Source organism: Lactuca serriola, chromosome 3 (assembly GCF_051521515.1).
Source record: "Lactuca serriola cultivar US96UC23 chromosome 3, Lser_US96UC23_V15, whole genome shotgun sequence".
NCBI classification, from domain to species: Eukaryota; Viridiplantae; Streptophyta; class Magnoliopsida; order Asterales; family Asteraceae; genus Lactuca; species Lactuca serriola.
The window spans coordinates 75,067,934-75,079,469 of record NC_136410.1 but is presented as its reverse complement, the minus strand read 5'-3'; the positions used below and the strand labels follow the sequence as shown (position 1 = coordinate 75,079,469).

The window sequence follows — 11,536 nt, the reverse complement described above, 5'->3', positions numbered from 1 at the left end:
ATGGAATCAACAACATCATCAAAAACATTAAAATGTATTAAGGATCTCAACGAAAAATTGCAACTTTGTGGAACAAGACACCCCAAAAATAGCAATGAACTTTGTAAATCCACCTTAAAGTAGCAACAAACTTCCAGAAAAACCAAAACATATCAAAGTCTTATCATCTCATGATAAAGCCCATGCTTTCAAATTAAAAATGATAACATCAACAACAACCAAGTTTCACCGACACCCCCAAAAATGCAATGAACTCCTTATAATCTATCCAATCAGCAACAAAAACCATTGCCCTTGTTTACATAAGTACCTTTACATGTGGGTCTAACATTAACATGAACACAAAGAGCATGATCCAAACATATGTAGTTGAGCTCCATTTTATACACGATAGTTTGTCAACAAAAAACCAAAATAATAGCATATGTTTACTAAAAAAGTTAGAAGAACAAAATACTTAGACAAACAATTTAAATCCTAAAACCAAAAAATTAAAGTCAAACTACTCAAAAATCAGAATGCTGGAGTGTTTTCAATTTTTAATAATAAGTAATGAGTAATGAAGAACAAAACTTAAATCCTACAAACAATATGCTAACGTGAGGAGCTTTGAAACTGGTCGTCCCATACCTTCTGCCTGTGCTCACCATTGGAATCCCATAATAAATTAGCCATAACACTTTTCATCTTAGAAATCCGGGGGAGACCGCACTGCCAAGGTATGTATAGGAATAGGAAGGAGAGGCTAGAAAAGGCAGGGGCTCTCCATCTCTAGGAAGATTGTGTCCAGGATCTGGTAATCTAAAGCCTTGTCACCAAAAACCTTCCCCGATTGACAGAACGTTCCGCTACTGACACTTGAAAAAGCTGCTTCTTAGTTGAAAAAAAAATTATTGGTGGACCAGAAAGAAATTATTGACCTTGGAGAACAAAGTGGCGAACGGGTGTGTAACGCGTGGGCGTAGGAATTGCCCTTAACTGTCCGGAAGGCTGAAATAGCTTTCTCGGGAGCCGGATTGGTCTGCTTAGCAAACGTACAAAGTGGACGATCATAACCTCTGAGCTCAAAGATGGGTAAAGCCAAAGCCTTTAGCGACTAGCCTGACCTTTTCCTCCTAAGAGGAATCTGTGAAGTGCCCCATAAGCTATAAGGGCGAGCTATATGTATCAATTCCGTGAGCAGCGATTCATCCCGCTTTGGAGAAACCTCCTTCATTCTACCTCTTGCCATTGTCTTTTCAGTACCTTGGTTAGCTTCCTAATGATGCGATGGGTCCTAATCAATGTGATTGGCATAGTTCACTTTTAGCCCCAGCAACATATAGCAGTTGCATTTGACCGAGTTGGAGCAACAGATCCAACCAATCACATTTGAGGAAGGAAATGCTTAAATTAAAAATATATTTCATTGAGTATTGACCAAATCACTGAACTATTGAAAACATATATTATAAACACTATTAGTATGTGAAAAATGAAGCAAACAAAACATAAATTAGTTTATGAAAAACAGAATTCAGGATTCAGAATCAGAAATCAAGTAAACTATCAACTAGAAAATCAGAATATAAAAATCAAAACCCAAGAAAGAGAACGAGAAACTCAAAAATCGACACTCCAGAATTTTCACTGATAGTAGATTAGGTCGAAATCAAAATCAAAATCAGAATTAGAATATCTCATAGCTATATCAGAAATAGGAAATCCAAAAGCTTGATACCAGTTGAAATAAAAAAATCAGGTGTCTGATTTAGGGATTAAGGAAGAAGTCGAGAAGAATATAGCAATATCATTAATCGGAATCAGAAGTGTTTATATTCCAATTCCTCGTCTTATGTCCGACTCCTCGATTTCGATTTAGGCATGCAATAGTTAGATTACCAAGATGACCCCAGAAAAGCCGCTTAATTCTCGTTCTTGCGAATGTACGTACCGATAAGAGGAACTGAAAATTTGATGCCCCCAAACTCATTGATGCCCTGGGCTATGACCCAGCTCGCCCGCCCCTCGGGTCGGCCCTGGTCACCGGCTATAGCAGGTGACAATGGTAATATGTGAACAAATTAACAAGTTAAATGGTTAAATATGTACAAAAAAAGAAAGTTGTCTAAACGTGAACAAAACGAAAAGTTAATTAGCCTAATAAATCATTTTCCCTACTTTTAATAATGATTTTATTTTTTCATATTTGTTTGTATTATTTTTTTCAAATGTTATTTTTAAAATATCCATAATTTTCTAAATATTGATCAATTTTAAACTTTACCTTTTAATTAATAAATATGCTTTTGTTTTGTGAAATATTTTATATAGTCTCTTATATTTTTTTTTCTTTTGTTTTTAAGCATATATAATATTTTTAAAGCAAATAATATCTAACAAGAAAATTAAATATGTAACAAAAAATATGGAGGGCCTTTTAAAAAAATAAAAAGAAAATATTACTTAGCAAATAAAAAACAAAAAAAAATCTATGTAATGTAAATGTTTTAAAATTATTCCAATTTTTTAATATTTTTTAATTAGAATTTTATAAATTGTTAATTTTTGTATAACGTTTTAAACTAGTATTTAACGAAAATATTTTAAAATGTTATAAAAAAATATCAAATTATCATATAAAATCTGTAAAACACTTTAAAATGATTATAAAAGAAACTTTAGAAATAAATGTATGAAAGTTATAAAAAAATTATATGAAAAAAAAACTTGTAAGAAAATTTTAAAACATTTATAAAATATTTGGTTTAAAAGCACTTGTATTAAAATTATATGAAAGTATAAAAAAAGTTTAAAAAAATTATAAATATAGTTTAAAACATTGTATTAGAAAAACATATAAGAAAAAAAAAATCATAAAAATGTTGTAAGAAATCATGAAAAAATATAAGAAATCTATAAGAAAAAAATGTTCTCGTTTAAGTAACTTCATTTTTTTGTACCCAAGTTAAATGGTCAAATGTGTACAAAAAAAATGAAGTTACCTAAACGTGAACAAGACCAAAATGTAATTAACCTCGCAAGTCATTTTCCCGTTCTGAGAAACATAAAGAGATTTCGTTATGAGCGAAAAGACTATGACATAGCTAATCGTCAAATTATCCCTTATTGTTACATTGGAAGGATTTAATTTCATGATTAAATTTGGTTTTGAAATAACATAACAGTTAAAGTGTAAAAAATTTGGAGATTAGATCAGATTTATTAATTCATTAGTGTGTTGTACATTGTTATATTATAATCTTTAATATGTACATTGTTAGCCGGGATATATACACCAAAGTCCCAATATTTTCAACGATTTGACAAGAAAGTCTTAAACTTTATTTTATTTTTTTTACAGTAAAATCTTAACTACCGGCAGTTTTTGACATGTTTACCCTTTTTTTCTAGTTAGCCGGTAATTAGGATTTAGTGTCAAAAAATAAAGTTTAAGACTTTTCTTGTCAAATTGTAAATTAGGACTTTACTGTCAACAAAACAAAGTTTAGGATTTTCTTGTCAAATCGTTGAAAATATTAGGACTTTAGTGTATAGTCTTCGTTTTCCTAGAAACAAATAATTTTATCAGCCTTGTGAGACCCAATTCCTATCCTAAGAACTTTTAATTGTGATTTTCGTCACAACACCGCTATTTTTCTTACCATCATCATTTCTACCTTGTTATAATCACGAGCAAGGGCAACAAATGAGAGAGAGAGAGAGAGAGAGAGAAATAAAGAAAGAGAGAGGGTGAGAAGACTTGTAAAGTTTTCTTCTTGGTTCACCACCAAATCTTGAACTGAAAAGAAGGGACACATTGTACAAACACAAACAACACACTCCTACTCAAAAGGGTGTGAATATGGAGAAGGGGTAAGAAGGGTAGTTTCGTCTTTTCAGCTTTCTTAGTTCTCTATTGTTAAGACTGCAAAAAGCCAACACAACCCTGATTTCTTAGTTCTCTATTGCTACACTAAAGTCTCAATATTTTCAATAATTTGACAAGAAAGTCTTAAACTTTATTTTTTTTGACAGTAAAACCCTGATTACCGGCTAACCGGCAAAAAAAGGTAAGCGTGTCAAAAACTGCTGGTAGTTAGGACTTTACTATCAAAAAAATAAAGTTTAGGATTTTCTTGTCAAATCGTTGAAACTATTGGGACTTCAATGTATATATCCCATGTTAGCCTGAGAGTAGCTATAATTACTTTGTATTTAAACACTTCTAAATGAATGAAATATTTATCATAATATATTCCACATTACATGGTATCAAAAACTACTTTTATTGGAAATAGTATCCACAATGACTCGGCAATATTACTATTAATAGTAGTCTTTTTGGGTTACATGCAAAGATAGATTTTAGCAACAAATGACATGAAATTTTATTGGGTCTAGTTTGTTAATTAATTAATAAGAAACATGTAGACTGATAGGGTTTAAGTGTAAATTTCTTTTAGGATAATTACTAAACTTATTGATAATTAATTAGAGGTGACCATGTAATTATCTCATAAGGGTTCAAAACCTTTCCCTATAAATAGAGCAGCCTTAGGAACTAAATGTAAGTGATTTCTAACCCTAAAATCGGATATCGTTTCATCACTCTCAAAAACCTCCGAAAACCTTGATTATGTTGTGCGTCGGTGATGGCAGAACACTAATCATTTAGGGTTCAGAGCTTTGCGATTCAAGATGATTGTCAAGGTTGTTGGTCTGTCTTCCTTAAGTGCGACTAGAAAAGAGGATTTCCAGTTTGGGTTCTTTATGTAAGAACTTGAAATTTAGAGAAGGTTGACTTTTAGTCAAATATTGACCGAAATGGTAAAATATTCAACTGTAAGAAAGATATGAGATTACGAAGTTGTGACTACATGAAAATGGATAATAAGAGTTGAAGTCACTTAGAAAATGTTAGATAAGTAAGTTGAAGAGAAAGAATACATGAGAAGATGCATTTTTGTTCAAAAGGGTAAAAAGGGAATTTTATGCTTTTTTGTCCAACTTTGTGACTTAATAGATTAAGACTCATATTAAGTTAGTGAGTTATGACTTAACAGATTTTTAAAGTATGTTCACACTTTCTCGTGGATATAAATATCATAGAAATGGGTAAGAAGTGAAGAAGTTATGAAGGTTAGAAGTTAGGAAAAAAATCTCCCAAAGCTGGAATGAAATTAGCTAAGAGTCGTTGCCAAGCAGTTACCACGTGGCGGTACATAGCTCACCACGCGCGTGGTAAGAGTTATGATGGATTCAGACGTGTTCTTCTCATAGAGAAAGAAATAGCAATGTAATTTTCCCCGCAACACGATGGCCAAAGTAGGATGCTATTGGAGAAGGCACCACGACTTGGCAAAAGGCTGACCACGACTAAAAAGCTCACACTACGACGTAATGAATAGATGTCACAACGCGGCGTCGACGATTTTAAGTCGGGTTCTAACCTGTTAGAGCCTCATTTCTGAATCAAAACACCCCAATCAGTTGTGAGTTAAATGCTGGAAATTTTGATGTTGGAATGAAGGAAAGAGAAGCTAGAGATGGAGCTTGATAAGGATTTTCATCCTCTCTCCAATAAGGTAAGATTTCTATATTTTGTTAAAATGTATGATTAGAGTAGATTAGTTGAATAGATCAACCTATAGCTTGATTATGATATTAATGGATGTGTGTAGATGCTTTAATCAAGCTTAGAAAGTGATTTCCATGATGAAATCTATGTATGTGAAGTTAGGGTTTAAAACCCTAACTAATAAGAGTATGAATTGATGCATTATAAGAGATTGTAATGAAATAGGTATTATGAGATTCTTGATTCATTAATTGGATGAGATTAAGAAATAAAGAATGAAAAGATAGAATTATGATCCATTAAGTGGTTGTGGTAACTTACAGAGTCAAAGGCTCTTAATAGGCTAAGACAAGTATTAAGATGGTTGCATATATGTATGAATAAGCCTAAGAGCAAAGATGGATTAAGATGCATCAATGACTGAGTAGAGGGGAATGGGACAGTTAGTCTTCACTAACTAATAAGGTGAGTTATTACTCTCCCTCTCTATATAACTCACCTTATCAGTTAGTCTTCACTAACTGATAATGTGAGTTATATAGAAAGGGAGAGTAATAACTCACCTTATTAGTTAGTTATATAGAGGGTGAGTTATATATATATATATATATATATATATATATGAGAATTTAGAGGCACTAAGTGAATATTCCCAAGTAATGAGATGAAGATGGATTAAGAGTATACGTACAAGAACATGTATTAGAGCATGTACATATATTAAGAGGATACATGAGGTATGCGCACGATACATGTAGCAGAGCATGTATGTATACCTAGAATATGTAAGTTTAGATGAGATAGGTATTTGCTAAATACCTAAGAGATAGAATAAATACTTAGAAAATGATTATATGTAGTATAATCATAAGGTTAAGTATGTATGTCTAGACATTGTTGGTATTGTGTAGAATACCAATATGTTAGTAGAATAGATGGAGATTAAGTACTTAATGAGTTAAGTACTAGAAGAGAAAGATTAAAAGGTCTCTTGATAAGACAAGAGGTAAAGGTTCCTTCGAGGACAAGTGATATAGGTTCCTTTGAGGAAAAGAAACATGTTTGTTTTTAGCAAAGATTCTGATATTGTTAGTGGGATGTTGTCCCATTAGAGTATGATATGAAATGTAAGTGTTGGGTCTAGATGAGAACAAAGTGTTGCGACACTGGAGATGAGCATAGAGAAGAGAAAGAGTAGAGTAGAGATAGAGTGAAGAAGAGATAGGAAAGAGAACAGAGTAAGAGGTTGTTTGTTTTTTTTAGAAAAACTTCTCCATACCACTTTTTATTGTGCAACGCAACACACGAGCAACACTTGTCATCTCGCAGTAGTTGGTTTTTTGAAAATCTTCGGACTACAAAACCTCTGTGTGTATTATGCTTCAAACAACACTTAACTTGCCTCTTCAAACCTCTTCAACTTTCATTTTTTCCAAGTAATTTTTTTAGAAATTTGGTATAACTTTACTTTTCTTTAAACTTTGATTTTTTTATTTAAAAAAACTATAATTTACGAATTTGATACAATTTCTTTTTATAGTTTCCATAACTATTACAATTTGACTTTTTTTTTAAAAAAAATACTTTATTATTTTTTTTAATTTTTTTTACCGTTTCTTTTAATAATATTTTCAATTTCGATTGCATTTTTTTTAACATGTCTGATTCTTTTACAAATTTTTCTAAACATTGTTTGCAATATTTTATTAAATTTTTTTTATAATTTTCCTTTTTTATGCTCTTTAAAATTACTTTTTTTTCTATAAAAATTGATAGCTTCTTTTACATTTTTTAGATTTTTTTAGAAATTTTATATTTTTTACATGTTCTTTTTAGTATTCTTTCAATGTTTTAAGATTAGAATTTTTAAAATTTCAGTGTTGAGAACTATTTTTAGTTTGTAAAATCAGTTTATTTAAATTTCAGTTTATTGCAGCAGTCTGCAGATGTTAAAAAGCAAACATGTTTATTATTACAGGCTGCAACTGTTTGGTCCACCTCTTCTGTTGCAAAGGGTTGTAGAGGAGGTCCGCAAACTTCATGAAACTTTTCTTCGAAAAAACAAACAACACGTAAGAGTTAGAGCAGAGAAAAGACAGTGTTAGAGGTGGTTTGCAGACTTCATGAATCTTTGCTTCGAAATAACAAACAAACAACACCTTCATGAATCTTCTTCTCAAGCTCTTCTCATACTCTGTCTATGTCTCTAACACTATATATACTCTATCTATGTCTCTAACATTGTCTTTTCTCTGCTCTAACTCTTATGAATCTTTGCTTCGAAAAAACAAACATCACCTAAGAGTTAGAGTAGAGAAGAGACAATGTTAGAGACAGAGACATAGTATGAGAAAAGCCTGGGAAGAGGCTAAGAAAGAGTATGAGATGAGATAGATGAAAGATAAGGAATAATCGTGTATGTTATTAGAGAAAGAGTTGGATGATAGAGTATGAGAAAAGAAGAAATATGAAAGATAAGAAAAGATAGAAGAATAACTCACCAGACACAACTCTGATATTACGTAGATGTTATGTTTTGCAGGTTCAGGTAGTTGTAGCTAGACCTAGCAATTTCAGACACGAAGACACGGATCTGTGAGAGACACGATACGACACGAATACACCTTAAAAATTGAGATAAAGCTTATTTCTCATCGTGTAATTGTATCGTATCAAATTCGTGGTTGACGCGTTGTCATGACACGGATACACGAATTGTCAGGTCTAGTTGTAGCCATAGTACCATAAGAGAAGATAAGAGCACAAGGAAGATTAGATAGTATGTTACTATTTATGTATTTTCCTTATTGTTCTAATTTGTATGTAAGATTTTATTGTAAACTCGTGACTATTCCTAGGATGTAAAGGTTTTAACTAGAGTATAATTTCTCCCCTTTAGATAAAACTTTGATATACCTTTAGATTAGATATATAGAAATCCAGGTTGTTACACTTTACATACTCTCTCCATCAAGAACTAGAAAGTTTTCAAAGGACTTAAAGTGTATGATTTTCATATTTCTATGTTGTTTTTAGTTGCATTAGATTTGGTTGAACATCGATCCTCTAGTGAATTATGGGATTGTGATTTCATTGCTTCCGTTCCGCCTTTGTTGCCTCTTTTATTTTTATGTTTGTATCCCATAACCCCAAAAATGGTATCAAAGCCATTTGTCCACCATTTTTGTATTAGATTTCCAATTTGCTTTGTGCTAACCGTATTTGCATGATAATGGATTTATAAGATCAAGGCATTATAAGTTTAAAAGTTTTAAAACCTTTTTTGCAACTAGAAAAATTATATTGAGGTTTAAGATGAAAAATGTTTCTACTTTGTCAATGTGGCGCATCGCCTTTGTGTGCGTGGCGTGTCGACAACCAGGTTCGAAAAATGAAGCATGGTGAGCATTACCTGGTCCATGACGAACTCAAATAGAGGTTGTATAATCCCGTTCCTTTTATTGTGTGTATTAATATTAGTTGTAGCACCAAAGATAGTAACTCTAGTAATTGATAAATGTTTTTGAAAGGTTTTATTTTAGTGTGATGGCTCATCATTATATCTATACAACCACTGCCCATTTATGTAAAGAAAAGTATGGATGTTAGAAATGGCCACATTGAAAAAGGATGATCTTAACGCGATTATCGGTACAATGTGGCGATTGATTTGGAAATATAAGAACGTGCTAAGCTTCATATTGGAAAATCCTAGAAAATACTACATTGTATTATGAATACAAAAGTTTTTTTCTTAAAAGATAAATTTTCTTTTGAAAATATTTTTTTAGATATGAATTGTCTTTCTAGAATATATTTAAAAATATAAGTAGTTTTTATGGAATAAAATTAAGCTGAAGCAGTTGTTTAAAATATAATGCTTTTTTGATTTTTTTTTCATGAGTTTATTGTTTTTCATATTTTATACATCTTGTTTACATACATGTAATATAAATTATAAACTATAGCAACTTTATTACTTTAAAGATTAAATATTTATTTAATTGAATAATTAAGAGTTATTTTATATTAAAAAGGAAAAAAAACAAAAAAGAATACCGAATGATAAAATCTTAAATGATATAATGCGTAAACTGCATATAAGCATATTCCCAAATTACCATAATACATTGTATTAATAGTACCAAGAACCAGAGCTGTACAATAATGTGGACGTGCCGGAGTGGTTATCGGGCATGACTAGAAATCATGTGGGCTTTGCCCGCGCAGGTTCGAATCCTGCCGTCCACGTCTTTTTATTTATGCAGTTCATATTTAAAGTTATTATGGTTAATTTGATATAAGTTTATGCTTACAAATTGAACATTATTTCACCCTTCTAAAATAGACAAAATTGCAAGAATGGTCCCTGTGGTTAGGTTGAAATTGCCATTTTGGGCCAAACAAGTTTGGACTAGCACTTATGGTCCACAGGTATTCATTTTCTTGCCACTTTGATCCAATTTACTTTAAATTCTTTTATAATGACCATTTTGCCCTTTGTTTTTAATTTTTTAGTTTATTTATTTATTTAAATAGTTTCATAATTAAAAGAAAAAGAAAAAAAACCCCTCTCTCTCTCTTAAACTCTCTCTCTCTCTCTTTCACACCCGTCTCTCTCTCTCTCTCTCTCTCTCTCTCTCTCTCTCTCTTCATTGCAGACCCTATATCTTCATCGTCCTCTTCTTCTTAAGGATATGCAGAAAAAAGAAACCCTAATTGTAATCTCCATTATCAAAAGCAACTTTGCCCATTAATCTGTATCTCAGCAAGATCCAATGGTTTTCAGACGAGCTTCTGTGAGATAAAGAGGGGAGAACCCTAATTGTTGTTCTAACTCTGAAACGAAGGTTTGTAAATGGGGGTTTCAGATCCGCCTCCTCCTAAGAATCAAAGAGCTCCATCTTTACAGACCAAAGCACAACGATGAAGACCAAACCACTGGCAACCCCTGAAAACACATACCGCCACCCCTCTTCACCACCATCCCCACCGTCTCTCGACTCTCCTGGCTCCGTCAAATGACCCTCAGGTGATCTTTAATCGAGTTTGAAGAAGGAAAGAACGCCAAATGACCCTCGGGTGAGCTTCAATCGAGTTTGAAGAAGGAAATAAGGAGACCCTATGGTTTTTAGAGGTTATCGCCATTCTCTTTTCTTTAAATCTTAGGGTTTTTAGAGGCCGCCGCTGCTAGAAACCTTAGTTTCGATCTGTATGCCGCCACCTGAAACTTTTAGGGTTAGGGTTTTGCTGCCAGAGCTTCGATATGGTGTCGTTTATCTTTTTCCGGCGGTAGTGTTCAAGCTTCCCAGCAGGAGTGAAGGTTGGGGGAGGGGTGAGGACGGTGACGTTCTTTAAACTGGAGAGAGAGAGAGGGAGGAGAGAGAGAGAGATTCCTTTCTTCTTTTTATTTTTTATTTTTTTGTTTGGAAAATAATTAAATAACAAAAAGAAAAAGCAAAAAACAAATAGAAAGGGGCAAATTCATCATTTTAAATCGTTTTGGACCAAACTCACAACAAAATGGAAACTTTTGGACCATTAGTGCTAGTCAAAACCTGTTTGGCCCAAAGTGACAATTTCCACCTAACCACAGGGACCATTCTTGCAATTTTGTCTCTAAAATATTGTGAAACCTATAATTACTATTAACTTTATTAAATTAAAGACAAAACTTCAAAAATGGTCCCTGTGGTTTTCGAAAATATCAAGTTTAGTCCCTAATTTCAAAAAACCTCACAGATGGTCCATGTGGTTTCAATACTTTTAACATTTGGTCCTTCCGCCTAACTTCGTCAGCTTTCTACCGTTAAGTGAGGGATATTTTCGTCATTTCAACACCTAGGGACCATTTATGAGGTTTTCTATTTATTTTTTGAAAAAACATTAAATTTAAAGGGGTCCTCTCTCTCTCTCTCTCTCTCTCTCTCTCTTACGATTCTACACGGTAGCACCACCTTCCGCCATAAAACCACC

At 32.5% G+C, this 11,536-nt stretch overlaps 1 non-coding gene across 1 annotated transcript; it reads left to right on the top strand.

Annotated features, from left to right (window-relative positions):
• The first annotated feature begins 9,729 nt into the window (after positions 1 to 9,729).
• TRNAS-AGA (transfer RNA serine (anticodon AGA)) lies at positions 9,730 to 9,811 on the top strand. The gene has a single exon. It is a non-coding gene; the product is annotated as a tRNA-Ser (tRNA).
• The last annotated feature ends 1,725 nt before the right edge of the window (positions 9,812 to 11,536 follow it).